General features: G+C 39.6%; 1 protein-coding gene and 1 long non-coding RNA gene across 2 annotated transcripts in view; one reads left to right on the top strand and one right to left on the bottom strand.

Annotated features, from left to right (window-relative positions):
- Positions 1-16407, top strand: part of LOC141793245 (uncharacterized) — a 252698-nt gene that overhangs the window by 85416 nt on the left and 150875 nt on the right. The window lies entirely within an intron of this gene.
- Positions 1-16407, bottom strand: part of pcdh11 (protocadherin 11) — a 135776-nt gene that overhangs the window by 4705 nt on the left and 114664 nt on the right. The window lies entirely within an intron of this gene.

Genomic DNA, 16407 nt, shown 5'->3' with positions numbered 1-16407 from the left:
TCGCATTGGCTTTACTGTATTAAATGTTTAATGAACATCTTAACAAAGCTTTGTTTATTTTAATCTCTGTCAATGCGGCACACCTAAAACCCTTCTGATCTTTCAGAATACAGGATAAATCTGGTCAAATAAGAAAAGTCAAATACGAAGAGCTGGGAAAAATCCCATTATCCTCGGATCCTGTGAGCGTCTTCAGCATATTCTGATAGAATTTAAATATGTGGTTAATTGTGGCAGTGTTTAGATTGCAAGCATAGAGAGGATGAAAAATAACCTGGAAACTGAATGAGGATACGTCTGCACCAGGCTTAAGCACTCAAACTATCTTATCTCATTATCCTGGCACTGACATCACATGTGGAATGAGTCTGGGATGAGGCCTCAGCATTGAGCCTCAGCAATAAAGCCTGTCAAGCTAGATAATTAGAATGTAAAACAGTGTGCACCAAGGCAACCAGGAGCCCGCGGTGTTATGTTTCTTAGGCCATGCAAAGGAAAGACGGTCCTCATTCAAACATCACATCCCTCCGTAAGGCTTCAGCTTCAAGCTGTCATGTAGAAATTATTTAGTATATTTGCATAAGTAAGAATGCTATTAATAATTGAGCAGCCTGAGACCCTTGTACACAGTGATAACTTTTCCTCTGCACACAGGTTCTGCTTTCTTTCTGCAATTCTGTTTCAAAGAAGTCTCACCATGTGAGTTACAGTTTTATTGCATTTACAAAATGAAAAGTTATAAAGTTAGAGTCACCAGTTCAGCCTTCCAAAGGTATCTACAGTGTCATATAACGGCTCGATACACTCACTTTTCTGTGTTTCCGTGCCACCACTGATTGAACTGCACAGCATCAACTTTTAATTACAAGAGCTGTGTCTGAAAATGTATTGCTGGGTATAAATTGTGAGGATATATTTGGAGTGCCCACGTGGAGTCAAATCTGTCCTCTCCATATTGAACTGAAGCCTTGGAGCAGGAGTGTATAAATCCCCTGGGCGGTAAATGTGTCACCTTTCAGAGGGTCACTAACTTCATTAAGGCAAAAATGGATGCTGCTTTCTCATTCTCTGAGCTAGCACAATAGGACCGAGCCAAGTCTTGGCCGTGCCCTGACTTACACTCTCTCTGAGGGATTTTTTTGCTGTTGGTAATGCCTTTTCTAGGTGCTGCCGTTTTATTCTGTTAGCATGAACATCTTATTCCAAAACGCATGCACAAGGACACAGAAGTAAGCGGACTTGTTCCTCACAGAAACATTCAAAGTAACCTCTCTGCCAGATTTCCTCCTTCCCTCTCCCCAAACTTTAAATTATCAGTGCAGCCAAGGGTGAAGCTGTCTTTAACCTAGCGTACTTTCAGGTAGTCTGTGGCTCCGTGACTTCACACAGCTTGAACTCACAGCAGTTCCGTGTCAACAGCCTCCAGTGCCTCCAATTTTTTATATGCAATATTTCACATCCAGCCTTTCCAAAGACATGGGCCTGTACTATTTTCTATTCCAGGGGGATAGTTTGGAAAAGTGGTGGCGGGTGTGGGAGGGTGGGAGCACGGCGTGAGTGATGTCGCTGACAGCTCTGGCTGCTTTCGTCAGTTCGAGGTACGCCGCAGCCTGCTTGTGATGCTGCTGTCTTTTGTATTCAGGGGAAACAACTGTACCCTGCGGAGCTTTCGGGAGGAATCACACATCACTGACGCCCTGAATCCCCTGATGCTGAGAACATTCTTTTCTACTTTCCTTCAAGGAAATTTGAATGGCAGACAAGTGGGGATAATGGCAAACAATTGGGTGTAATAGACAGCACAACTCAGATCAGACCCACTGTTCTCATTTGAGATGTTTCATCTTCATGGTGATGCGGTTGAAACAAAACTGTGATTCCTGCTCACTTCTTCTGTAGAGTTAACTGAACATCTAACACAAGCTCATCGACAATCACCCTGATAAACTGGCTGCTGTTGACTCCAGAAATGAACTAGTATTCAAATCATGTTCTCATTCCAAACAGCCTGCAGGCTAATTTGACTGCTCTGTCATAAGCTAATCTATTATCCATGGTCTTGTTGTGAATTTCCAGACACCCTGCAGTGCCACACTTCTCGTTTTCTAGTTGATCTTATGGACATATACAAGGTCAGTACCAGTGTTAGCCTACAGCAATCTTGTTCTGCAACATCAACACATCCTTTGGCCAGCCAGATATCGAACACCGCTGCATCCACCTTCGGCTGACCTTCCACTCATGCGGTCAAACATTACAGTTGTATAAACATTAAACATTGAAAAAGAGCTGTGTGAACACAAGATTGCATGCAAATATTGCCGGAGAATTTCTTTTATAATTGCACAAGTCTAAAATTCTGTAAAAACTACTGGTTTCATTTTAGCTTGATGGATTAACATAGAGAAATATTTATTTATTTTGCAAGCATATGAAATAAGAGGGTTGTATTTGATGACCAGTGGACTTAAAGTCACCCTATTGAATCTCTGAATCACTGAATTTCTATATTATCCTTAATACTTTTAATTTTTATTTCATCAGCATGATTGTTTCAGAAAGAAAATAGAGGATAAAATAACCGTTTAGATTAACCTCTTCAGATCTCAGGTACAGAAGCTTTCTTTTGACAGCCTTAGCAGAACCTCTTTCTAAAACTGCATGTGGATCGCTTTGGACCCACTCATGTGTTCAAGTAACACACTTATCAGCAGGCATGCAGGTGATTCATTGATAGTAATGTCTGTCTAAGTGTAGCTTTGATTCTGAACCATCCCAGAAAACAAATTCATGCTCTAATTTAAAACAATTAACTGCCCCACATGGCACACCTGTGTTTCCACTGCAGCTTCCTATAACAGTGTTGAATATAACGCAGCATTGTTCTGCTCAGAGCTGCTGAGTGCATGACCATTCCTGCTTTGGAAATTAATCCTTGTTGGAATAATAAGAAAGGAAACAAATTTTTACAGGGCCACAATGCTGCATGCTAATGCTGAGTTACTGTACACAGTTGGTAATATAAAGATAATTGGTTACATTTCGGCATCAAGGTAATTTTGTAATGATTTGATTTAGCCATGATAAACCGTGCCAGGCTCAGTCCCGTGAGAATACTGAAGTGCTGCATTATCTGGCTGGAATGATGACATTTTGTGTCTTTGTTATTCTATTTTTCTTTTTTATTACACTGGTATCTATCTCCTCGTTACCCCTCCTGATGGTCATTAAGTCAACTAATGCAAATACATGTTCTGACAGGCAGAAACACTCGCACACAGCCAGGATGCATATTAACCGGCTGATCAGGACCTCTCAGCACAATAGTGTGAGATATTTAACATGACAGTTGATGATATTTACTGACAGAGCCAGTTACATCTTGATGAGCTTCACATTAAGGTCTGCACACATATCATGGTCCGACTTATTATTTCAGCATGCACAAACTCATTATTGCTAATTAAAAGGATAATTGCATGCAACTAGGCCATTAAATTCCTCAAACAGCCATCAGGAAGGTGGACTAGGCCCCTGACTCATCCTGCTGTGTTAATTGGAGCAGTCTTTTCAATTTTTAAGCCTGAAACCTATACCCACCTAACGCAAGAAGTGTTGCAGACTTTTATGGAGTATTGTCTTCGGGATATTTAAAATATGTGTATATGTTTTTTTACATGTATGAAGCACTAGGATTAAAAAAGTTTTATGTCCCACCACATTCCTGTTGTATGTTCCACACAGCTGAAACAGTGTAAATCTATATATTTGATCCATTGCATTGAAGTTCTTTTCTTTCTCTTTATTGTCTAGCGTAGTGATGCATGGCCTGTCACTATGCAGCGCTGTTGTTGTCTTCTAACATACCCTGCAAAAGCTTAAAGGCTCCAAAGTTTATTTTTTCTCCTCAGAAAACATTCACAAAAGTGCAAAAGTTCAAACAAAATTCACAATGACGCCCAAGAAAAATAAAGCCTTTCACCTCCCAGAGCATTATCACCTGCAGCTCTGGCTCTCTTAGTGTCAATTAATTTGGACTAAACGAGTTAAATGGTGCTAACAAATAAAAGAGCAAAAATGCAGGCTTACACTCAGCGTTTATGAGATGTTTAAAAATGGAAAACTCATCTGTCATCGAGAGTTTTTAGGAACGTCATAGATAACTACAAGTGCTGCGGCTATCATGAATGCAAAAATATCATAATCATATTCTGTGTCTGATAGGGGCTGAAATGAAACTGAGAGTGTGAGAAAAAAAGAGACGTGGTGGGAACATGAGCACATGCCTCTCGTCTGAAGAGAGACAAAAAAAAAAGACAGAAACACAAGAATATGGAGGATTCTTTCAAACAAATAGAATTTCAGTGGAAATAATTGAGTTTGTAATTACCCAGACTTTATCGCTTCATTCGGCCTTACGTTCACTCCAAACCTACAATCTGGATAAGCAAATGGATGGCCATTAATAATAATGGCGCTATTAAAACCCCTTGGTGTTGCACTGAAAAAGAGAGATGCCATTACTTTCATCACAGCTCCGGCAATCATCATTTGAAGGAGAGACTAATGTGTCACTTTCACAGAATTACAAATACAAGACAGGGCGTTTAAATGCTTGATGCATTTAACCATTCTTCCTCGTTTCTTCGGGCTCATATTTACGATGCACGCTTGCGACTGATTCATAGTTTTGATGAAGTGTACTCGCGTATGAATTCATGCTCTATTCACTGCCATCGCAAAGCTCATGAGAGTCTGCTTTCTGCAGGAAATAATACTATAAGCAATACTTATAAGTGCTGCATATACGCAGTTTTAACAATGAAATCAGAATCTGCAGGCTGAGAGAAGAGGTCTGCAGCTGCTCCCTGTGAAAAAGCCTTTCTCTCTGGCAGTGGGTTTGAAAATTAACTTTCCTCTGCACGTCAGACTCAAAGGCTATTTGGTTTTCTTTACTTTTATCAGGAGGAGGAACAGTATAATCCCCGGCGAAGGCAATAAGAGCTGTCATTGTCACTGCCGACAAGGGCAGACAAGAAAGTAAATATTCCATTGTAGCATAAAAAAAAAACTTGTGCTGCATGCTCTTTAGAATGCAAAGATCAACTGTACTACAGAGGTCAGGGGTGCTCTGTAGGAGGTTGACATGAACTAGGATTCTATAAGGAGGCGTGCTGTGTCAGAACATGTTAGACAGCCAGTGTTGAATTTTATCAACAGGATTTTATTGTAGAGCATGGAGTGAAAAAATCTTTTCACAGCCTGTCTCGGTCTAATGGCTACACTCATCAGCCAGAGAAACGGTAATTCTCTACCTACCGTAATGGTGTAGTGGATTTTTCCCACTCAAACATAAATTTTCAGAGATTTAAAGTCAGATATAAGAAACTGACAATGCCATTGCTCCTCTTTTCAGCATTTTGAAACAAATGTTGCCAGATGTAATGAATGGCCTTTTTAAAAGGAACAATGCCATGTAGATAAGAGGGGGGCAAGGTTGTCCATATGTACTCAAGACTAATTACTTTTGATGCATTTGCTGAGCACGATGAGTCTCCAAGCCACATACGTATTTATCAGCACTTGCGGGGCCTATACAGTTCCTCGCCTGTAATCCATCTAGCCTTGTCTCCTCTCGACCCCTTTTGCTTTCCCAGTGTTTGACCCATTGTAGCTGAAAGTAATTGCAGACAGAAAACAACATCTAATGATTACTTTATCTGGGAGTCTGAGAGAGAGTGAAAAGTCACAGACAGGTACTTTCAACAAAAGGAGGAGGCCTTTTTGTTCCCGACACACAATTTCAGACAACAAAGAATATTATTGACTTGGCTGAGATTAGAACACCAAAACAAATGACAAAGCACAGAGAGGGGACAAAGTGCACAACGAAAGAGAAAGGATCGCTTGAACAACCCAGACCCGTGCACTTGCTTTTCCTTTTGTTGGCATTGATTAAAAGAAGGTTGTAGGTTGAAGCACCAATTTCTGCACTGAGAATATACAACACCAACACAATGCAGTGATTCAATTTGATGTAAATTCCTTTATCTTCAAGTCACCTTTGTTGTCTGTAGGAGGAAAAAACACCCAAAATTTCCATTTTGCCTCAGCATAAAATGTTTACTCCGACATCAACAACAGCATTTGTGTGATTTCCATCAACAGGGAGCACAGTTGGGAAGGTGGAACACAGAAACCGCTTTCTTCTCTGACACTTGACTTTTTGTGTGTGACATTGCTTGATTACATCTCCTTCATTATGTCTGGACCGCTATTGGGCCTCCCCTCCTGAGGACAAGACGCCGGTGTCACCATCAACACAATCAGGCCTGGCCAAATACCCAGCATGGGCCAGATAGATGAGAGGTGCAAACACCATAACAATCTGCAATCAGCGCTCATCACTGCAGTGACACACAGAGGGGGAGGGGGCACACACTTTCTATGGGGGGTAGAAAAACACACACACACACACACTCACACATTTACACAAACATGTACCGGTGCTCTCAGTTTAGAAATTTCCTACAAGGAATGCTTTTCCACCCCTTCTTTGTAAGCCTGCACAAACGCTGACAACACTGTGATATACTGTAGCTGTGCTGTCACCGACAAGGAAGCAATACATAAATGCATATTTATAGGATTTAAAAAACTGTGTATCCACCTTAAAATTCACTGCACATGGATGGATGTCTGAAAATTTCCATATTGTGTGGATAATGCGTGACCAGGGGAATGGAAATAAAGAACAAGGAATGAAAAGGGAAGTGAAAATGTTTTACAAAGATTAGGGAAGAAAGAAAATCAACTGATTAAGTGCGGTCTGACAAAAGTGTCTGGTATTTGCAGGAAGATTGGACTGTTCCAGCAGGAATACTTTCCAAACAAGCATGAGTTTTTGTAAATGACTCTGATCTAAAAAATGTAAATGCCACTTATGACACTCTTAGCTTCCTTTTAAAAAAAAACAAATTTGGAACAGATGAGAGGATAAATGACTTTTTAAAGATCTAAACCTGTTGCAATAAGAAGGAAAGGATGTAACAATAGATATGAGGCCTCTGCCTCTCATGATGGAAGAGATAGTGGAGACAAACTGTACAACGGCTGCCACTGCACTACATCCTGTGTCATGTAACAAGCAAATTCATCACACTGACCCATTGCCCCCAATTATTATGGAAAACAAGAATGAATCAAATTAACATTGAAGAAGCTCTCGGATGTGGCAGCCTGTCTGCATCTCCGATGGATGCAGCAGCAGGAGAGGAGAGGGTAATAAACAAGGTGCCACTGCATATGCTATATATCTTTCCGTCATTGATGATTAGCTCTGTTTTCCCTTAGCCATACATTACTGTTATTGCCTCCATAGCCGGGCAGATAGGAAGTGGATACAAAGACGTTGTGAAGCCCATCTTTCAACAGATAACTGGCAGGCTGCAAACCACTCAGCACTAGCGGCAGCGTGATTTCAGTGCATGAGTGATCTGGGCATGATGGAAATTGTAATCTCTTCTATGACAGAGCTCAGAGGAGGACCTGCCGTACAGGTTGTTGTTTTTTTATATGTTTTTCTACGCTTTGTTTGTGTTATGACAATGTATTTCTAAGTGAAATCATTCAGTGAAGTCTCAAAAAGAGAGCCTCTCCTCAGATGTCAGCAGCTCAAGTCTGGATGTTTTTGTCCCTCCAGGCAATCCTGAAAATGTGTAATCTATATGAGGTGTCAGTGTCAGGAGCAGACACTCATACCATCCCTCTCTCTGTGTCCCTTTTCTTCCCCCATCCTCCATATATTTTGAGGGCAGCTTAGACATTGAATGCAGACTGTGTACGGTATTAGTCACAGTCATTAGTGCTGAGCAAACTTATATTTGCAGTATCAGTGTGTAGTGTAGCATGGTAAAGGTTTTAGTATGAGGGGCACACTCTCCCTAGATCCCCCTGTGCATGTACACTTTAAAGGTTTTCCTTTTCTGGAGCGCCACAGAGCCTCCTCCGGGGACAACTATTAATTTTTCACCGAAACCTCCCCTGAATAATGAATTCTGTCCTATTTATACGCTGTGATAAGTCCGCTGAATGTCTAAAAAGGGGTTATCATGAAAAGGGTAAGGCTTTCAGGGAAAGACCTGTTCCTGCTTAACATGTTTAATTCATCCGCATCGCAGTGTTCCTGAAAGCACAAGAAAAGTCAAATAATGTATCACCGGCAAACATGAAAGCAAGACGCAAGCGGCACTTTCAATAAATCACGGCTTTACTTTTACTGTTTTGATGTTGACTGCCACAATCCTCCTCCCAAACACCAGCCGTCGAAAGTTCAGATAGATGCCTCTTACTCCTCCAGGCCCTGCTGACAGATATGCTTGCACTAAAATCACAGAGGTACTCAGTGGCTTGTGTTAATGTCTCTGTCACCACGCACTTTATTGGGGGGGAGGTGTTGAGTGCAAGCATTGTCAGCTAACGTTCCCCAGCGAAAGCGACGGATACGATAGACACTTGGAGGGAGAGAGGGAGATATGCAATAAGGCAGCTTCTTGAACATGAGTTAAAAAATGGCACGTTAAGCCCATAACTAATGCAATAGAACTAAAAGATATTTCAGAATCCTTAAAAAATGTTTTATCGATACTTTGAATTTCTGTAATGCTCTACTAATTCAAAATACTGCATCAAAGATTACAGCTTAATCCATTTCAGTCCATATTTACTTTGTTCTTACATTTGAATTGTTTTATTCAATGCTCATTCAAAGCTCCAGTAATGAGTAATTACTGGCAGGTTATCAAAACAGACTAAAAACAATGTTGATGCATCTGTATGTGCTGCAAAATGAAACCTGAACACCAGGGTGAAGATGGACTATGTTTTTTTTTTTTTTAATGTCTGAAATCACTGGAGGGGTAGGAACCAGCACCACATGCTGCTGGAACATCCTTTTGTGCACATTTTTGATGACACATGTTTCTACCATAATACACCTTGTTTAAATACAAAAGTGAGATTGACTATACATAACTAAAACTTATTTGAAAGCAATTACTGGGGTGGCCACGGGGTGGGGTGTGGTGAGGGGGGGCAAAATCAACACAAAAGAAGTTACTCACTTCAGCATTAAGTGAGAGCATAGAATATATAAAACATGGATGTAGTCTTCCCAATGTCACCCGTCTGTTTCCGAAACAGTAAATGAAGCACAATGGCTATCGTGGCCATATTGGTTGTGGCAAGGGCTTCGCATAAAGCTATAGTGCGCCTGTTGGTCATGTGACCTGAGCTGTACCTCTGATTGGGTGAGCTCACAATCTTGATATCCTCTGAACTGCTGAGTTACAAAAAAAATCACCCCCCTTTAGAGTGTGTGCTGATAGTAAAATTAACGATTCAGACAGGAGAGTTTTTTTTTTAACCAGGCTGTAAATAGGTTAATTTCAGCTTTGAAACAGTTTTTTTTTTTTTGCCTGGTGTGTATGTGACTTCTGCTTCCTCAAGCAGACACTAGAGAAACAGTAGACTTTAGCATTTCTGCATTGTCTCATATTCTTATACTGGAGGTTGCCACTTGAGTGAAAGCCAGTGCGCCATAGTGATACCGGGAGAAATTAACTGTCACATGTATGAAACACATGTGAGGATGTTATTCAGTATTATCACTCAATTTCTGTGACTTGAACTACTACTACTCTTATACAGTTTGAATTGAATTCAACACTTTTCAGCTTTATATAGAAATTATGCACACATTTTTTCTTGACAACTGCATTAGTAACAAAAGAAAAAAATAAAGCCATACTTAGTCGAAAGAAAGAAATGATGCATCTAAGCCATAATGTACTTTGCAATTGATTCCTTTGTTTTTTTTAATGATTATTTTAGAATTTAAAAAAAAAATCAAACTGTTTCACAGCCTTCAAGTTGGCATCTACATAGTCCAAATATAAAAAAAAGATCAAGGGGCAAAATCAGGAAACTAGTTCGCTGATTGTCTTCTGACTGTGATGATGATGAAGAGAATCCTCCAGTGGCTCCAACAGAGGAGGAGTTGGCGAAAATAGCCACAGCTCTACTTTGCTCTAGAGACTTCTGGCAACCCATTGACCTCAATGTCTTTTATGCTGTTTAGCCTCAAGCAGTAACTATCAGATATTTACACCCCACGTCTTTGATTTTGTGCTCCTGTCAGGCCCAAAGGACATGTGTATATATGTCTGTCCCTGGGTGCCATCCTCTTTGTGTCAGTTGTTTGGTCTTGCTCGAAAACGACAAACACCCACAAAGAGACAAGGGTATGTCACATTTCTTCTGCCTGGCATGTAGAATCGACTCTAATGTTGATATGTCTTAGCAGAGTCAGGGGTGGTAGGTTATAGAAAAAGCCCTAAATGTCACAAAGATATCTGGGTTTCTGTGGAATCATGGGGAAAATGCCATCACTGTGATGACATCATTGTGGCCAATTTTACCCTGCAGTTCATTTGAGCTGCTGTGTGTACGTGGGTGTTAGTGCAGAGAAACAAGCTCACTCTCTGTGTACTTTGGTGTGTAAAGTCACCAATTCCAATCTCTATGATAATTTCCTATTCACCATGAGCAAAGACAGCAGCACTGATACAATTCATTTCCCTTCTATTAACTGATGCGGAAATGTTGGGCTGGGCAAAAGGGACTCCAGAAGTGCTGAAAGGGTGGTGGTGTTTGTTTTACGGGTGGGTGGAGAAGGCTACTGGCACCTGGTGGACGATAATAGGAAACATGCATGTGCAATAATTCCTTTTCTAGCCACTTGAGGCTAAGTTCTCACAAACATTTACTATTTTTAGTCTTTGCATTCAACTTTGTGATAAAACTTCTGACTTATTGAAATGGTTCATCTTTCCAACTTTTGGCAGATTCAACAAGTTTTGCTTTCCGTGTTTCCATGCCTTGTTAGAAGTAAGTTTCAGATCCATGCGTGGCACCCAGAGTCAAGTCCAGTCAATCACACTGACACTCAATTCTCAAGACTTGATGACTTTCCACTCCTCTCCTCCTTTTTTTATAACCATGCCTGATGTCTTCTTTCTTTTCTCCTGTCTTCCTTTCCCCTCTCTGATATTGCTAATCATTACAAACTATCAGGTAGACGCTTTCATTTTCAATTATCTCCCCCCGCTGACCTTGGTGTGGAGGGAACAGGGTTGCTCTCCTGGCCCTGAACAGTCCCTTTTGGTGGTTGTGGGTAACATTTATGAAGAAATTTAAACCCATTGTTTTTGCTGTACTTTAGAGAATACATGCTGAGTTCACACTTGTCAAGACTGAAGTGTCCTCGCTGTATGTATTCCAGTAACACACTTACTGTGATAATTGAAAGGGGTCCAATTAAAACTTGAAGGCATAACTGGCTACTCTCATACACCCAAGGGTGGCTGTGAAGGACAGATTTACAGCCATATGCAGCTAATCTAGCCGTCTAGTATGGGCTATGAATCTTAATGCACTGATGTAACGATGACATATTGACTTGTGGTGGTGTAAAATATAATTTTTTCGCTCTCTGCATCAACAAGAAGCTATATTTGGCCATAAAATTGTCACTGCGGGTGCAGAAAAAGCACATACTTCATAATAATGGATCAAAAGAAAGCAAAAAAAACAAACAAAAAAATCCACTAAGTAGGAGTATAATACAAACCAAGCAAACAAAATAGTCAACCCTGCTGGATTAAAAAAAGGGAGGGCACCATGTATGTAAGAAAAACAATTACGTGGTATTGACAGATAGTGCAATCAGAGGCTCCCCTGCCAGACTCAATGAGGTGCCAATCAACAGAGTGTCTGTGCTGCACGTTGCTGCTGCTTCTGCTACCTTTCATTTTAGAGTCAGAGGAGACTCTGCCGTGGTGAATCATCAGTCAATAGCTCAGAGCTGATGGTTAATGCTGATTGATGATATTCACCCTTCAACCCCCTCTTACTACCTCACATTATCTGCAAGAAACACACAGAGTGCAAGCCAAAATTAGGGGGAGAAATCAGGAGAAAATAGGCAGGATAGGTAAAAAATATTATGATTATTGGGATCATAATTAGCAGCCATGGTACTATGAGTTTTAGTTGGTGCTGTTTGCTGGTTCCAAAGCCTCTGTCACTGCCGTTATGATGTCTTCATTATTTCACTTTCCAAGAAATGTGTTGCTCATCGAACGCCACTAAAGGTCGCCTTTGATTGATTCAAGCCATAATTAAACTGATTATTGAAATAAACGATAAAGCGCCAGATGCTTTCTCTTCCTTGTCCCATCAAATCACGTGAATTAGAATGTCACTCAAAGCATGGCATTAGCTAACACCATGTACAGGCTCCGCAGAACAATTTAGTACATGCGTGTAATTAAAGTGATTCCATCAAATGTGACATTTCTATCAACATGCCGTATTCTGCTTTGCTCTGGCTTCTCCTCACCTGTGGGCACTCGCACATGACTGGAATAAAGGATTGAGATCGCTTTTCAACAAGGAAAAAGATCATCTCAGCGGAAATACCTTCATGTGAATTTATGGGAAACATGGCAATGGTGAGCTGTAATAGGCACTTTTTAACCCAGAAATGTCAGGCTGGTGGAGGAACCCTGAAATAAAACACAGGTACATTGTTGGATTGGATTGAAGTGACACCCCCCCTGGAAGGGAAATAAGATTATTTTCTCTCCCTCTTCCTTTCTCTTTTCACTCTCTTGTTATTCTCTCCCTTATACCCACTCTTCCCACTGTTTACTTTTTTACATTTCATTGCTATCTTCAGAGGACAGTTTCGGGTATTCTGCTTTATTATTAAAGCACAGTTAGGAGCAGGCAACTTCTCCTACAAGTTGTCGGCGCAACAAGAAAAAAGCATTAGGGAACACAGTCCACAAAAACAGACTTTATGTTGGGCATCATCCAGCGCTGCTTTACAGTACAGCTGGCTTTGTAGCATTTCTTTCATTATCTCTCACTCCCACACTTCCACTCTTATTTACAGAGGGCTCTCGGGGAGTCCACATATTAAAGTCAGACCTAAGGAAGGCTGGGTGTTAACCATCCATCTCCCTGACAAGGAGAATAAACTCATTTTCTAATTTGCAGGAATGTGACCCCAGTCATTTCTATTCAGAATTCATTATGGAAATATAATCAGACATCATACTTTAGTGGAGACAACAGTGACATGCTGGGAAAGGCACTCTAGGCTGTAATACTGTGGCAAAGACATTAAAAAAAAACTACATCTACACTTCTGAAACAGTACATTTTTTGTGCTATAGATAAAGAAAAGATCAGGGTCCCAACCCCTGTATTTATTTTTAATATCACACAGAACTCAAAAGAGAGAGTAGGGGTTTAAATTTAAAAATTCAGACAGTAAAAATGTCCCAGCTGCTTTTTATTTCCCTTATCCTCTAAAATTAAATCGTGTTTTTTTTAAGACCTGTCAAAAGCCAGTCTTGAAGTTTTGCTCTTCTGTTTTTTAGCCATGAGTTTCAATCCACACTCTTTGAGCTTCTGAACCTGCTTGACAAAAAGTGGAAAACGTCAAAAACAACTTCTTAGAAAAAGCTCCTCCTCAAAACATTTATTGGAAACTTTAATGCCACAAGGAAGGCATCACAATGATATTTCATACATGATACTTAATGCTCCGTCTTTTCCACACTACTTCTGCACATCACAGAGCCCACAACAAAGAACTGTAAACTCTACTGGCACAGGAAGAAAAGGTATTAATTTTTCCAACCTGGAAACTGTAAACTGAAAACACCTGTGAAGTGGATAATTCTGTCTGGGGGAGACATGTATTTTCCCCCTTCCTTGTGTCAACACAACTTCTTTTGAGGTGTGCAGCGATGTCTGTATGGGCCTGATAAGTCTCTTATTCTCAGCGCAGAGTAATTTGCAAAATGCAGACGGCTGTACACAGACTCTCCACATTGTTAATTAAATCGCTCTGCCTTTGATGTTTCCTCAGGTTTTAATGGGAAAATAACAAAATTAAATAGGATGCTGTCTTCTCTTCTTATAAAAAGAATGATCCATGGATGGTGCGTCAATTATTGAAGCTGAAATACTGTAAATAAATTAAATTAACCATAAATAAAACTGCGTGACTTCCCTTTAAAAGTGAAGTATTATTATTATTTTTTCTTTCAAACTGTTGAGGCACTGCCATATGAAAGGAGGCACCCATTACTCACAGTTATTTGCATCTTTTACCTGTTGCCAAAGGAACATTGACCATATGGTCATTCATCACAAAAGAGGTGTGTCTGTTTTGAATGAGATGTTGCTTTTCCTTTCTTAATTTTTAATCAATTATCATTCATCATAAAGGGCTGGAACATTTTGTGCAGACTTGGGGTTGTTTGAATATAATTCATTTGTTCCCCTGGCAGTTCAAGAAACCATTTCAGCCCGATTTAGCAGCAACAAAGTATTGAAGAAAGAATACACCAACAATACGTATCATAGATTTTAGCAATCATCATTATAAAGACTTTGCAATAAGGGCAAATAATCTATTTACCTGTTTTTAAGTACCCACAAGCTGCAAATTTGTGGGCTGATTCTCAAAATCTGGCTAAATCCACTCTATTTTAATTTGTCAGTTAAAGATACAAGTTTTCAGTTGCATTTAGCAGAGTAGACTTGGGACAGATGAAATCTACTTTTTTTTGCAAATATGTTGTATGTGTAATAACTTAAATATCAAACTGTTTTAGTTAACATAGAATGAGCCTTAGTCCCTTTTCCAAAAGGGTCTATACAGAACCATATTTCTACAAGATCATAGGAAAGACACCCTGTATTTCTTTTCTTTCTCTTTTTTTTCGATTTAGTTGAAGCTCCCTGGAATACACAGGTTGGAAAAGAGTGGGTGTTGTAGACCCCCCAAAACAATTCCTATTTATAGATAATGATACAAATGGGACAAATGGAGTAACATACTTATCATGCATCACTTCTGCTAGAATGCCAATGTTACTAGCAAACATTTGACCAGTGGGAAGCAGAAGCAAGGGAGCATTTCAAACTGAAATTTGACCCCTTGATGTATCTAAATATTTCCATTTCTATATACTGTACATTAACACAATTAAACCCAACACTGATATTCTGTTTGTTAAATCTGTTTTTAAAGTGATTTTAAAGCATACAATCATTGATTTCATTTAAAAAAAACTTTGACAAGCCATTTGCTGTTATAATTTGCATTTTCTTTTGGAAATTTCAACAGAAAAGCAAAAACAAAACAAAAAACAAAACAAACAAAGAAAAAAACAGACCCTTTTGTTAAAGACTGGGACTCATACTAAAAAGTCCAGAGACACATTTTACTCTTTATTTGTATAAATCGGTGAATAGATTGGTACTTGTGTTTTAATCATTAACTTGCTATATCAGAAGTTAATTTGGTATGTTAATATTTTATTTTAAAGCTCCTGTAAGAAGTTTTCAACTGCACATGAAACTGATTGAAACTAATAGTGATGTATTTTTATGACCCACAAATGGACGTGAGACCGTAAGAAACACTGTTAAAAGTTTGTCAGCATTTGTAATGCCTTAGACAAGATGATTGCCAGGACATTAACAAAACAGCCCCTTTTTACAATTTCAACAGTGGATATTTAAGATTCACGATATTTACAAGTTAAAAGAAAATAGGATAATACTTTTTGTCAAAAAAAAAAGAAAAAGACTACCATGTATTGTATGTACGTGCATTATTGGCCTCTGCAAAAAATCAATGCACAGCAAGTTCCTCATAGCGGCTTTAAAATGATTTATCTTTTTGATAAAAGTCAAGCCACATTGCTTTCTATCCATCAATGGTTTCTGAATCAATGGTTGCGTTTTGGGTTTTTTGTTGTCTGAACTAAATAAAGCTCAAAATGAAGGAAAACGTTGTCGGTTTGCCAGCCTCAAACGGTGGTTTGGAGCTCAATGATTGTGATTACATCTATCAGCCTTTTCTCCCCTTCTGCAACCTGCCTCCTAATTTGATCAATAATGATGAGTTTCTCTCCATAATGAAATTCACATTCAATTGCAAGGTTGTCAAAGTCTACCACAAAAGGTCAAACATTAAAAAGAGAGAAAGGGAGGGGGACTGCCTAATTCGTTTACACTGATCGACACTGTATTGCTAAACAACAGAGGTGCTGAAAATTACTGTAAAACACTGTCCATTTTGTTTTGGTCAATAACTTCCTGGGCCACAAATATGCTGGGAGTAGTGCACGTTGACCTTTGCACTAATCAATCCACTAACACTTTGTGTCTGAAGAGAAAAGTCTGCAAATCAGGCAGAGAGGAGAGAAGTGTATTTTCCAGGAAAGGGTCAAGCTGATAACAGAATAAAGCCCCCAAGGT

The sequence above is a fragment of the Halichoeres trimaculatus genome, unplaced genomic scaffold (genome assembly GCF_033239565.1).
Source record: "Halichoeres trimaculatus isolate MK-OKI-2021-1 unplaced genomic scaffold, fHalTri1.1 fHalTri1_scaffold_7, whole genome shotgun sequence".
NCBI classification, from domain to species: Eukaryota; Metazoa; Chordata; class Actinopteri; order Labriformes; family Labridae; genus Halichoeres; species Halichoeres trimaculatus.
The sequence above is the reverse complement of the archived record's forward strand: the minus strand, read 5'-3'. Positions and strand labels throughout refer to the sequence as shown.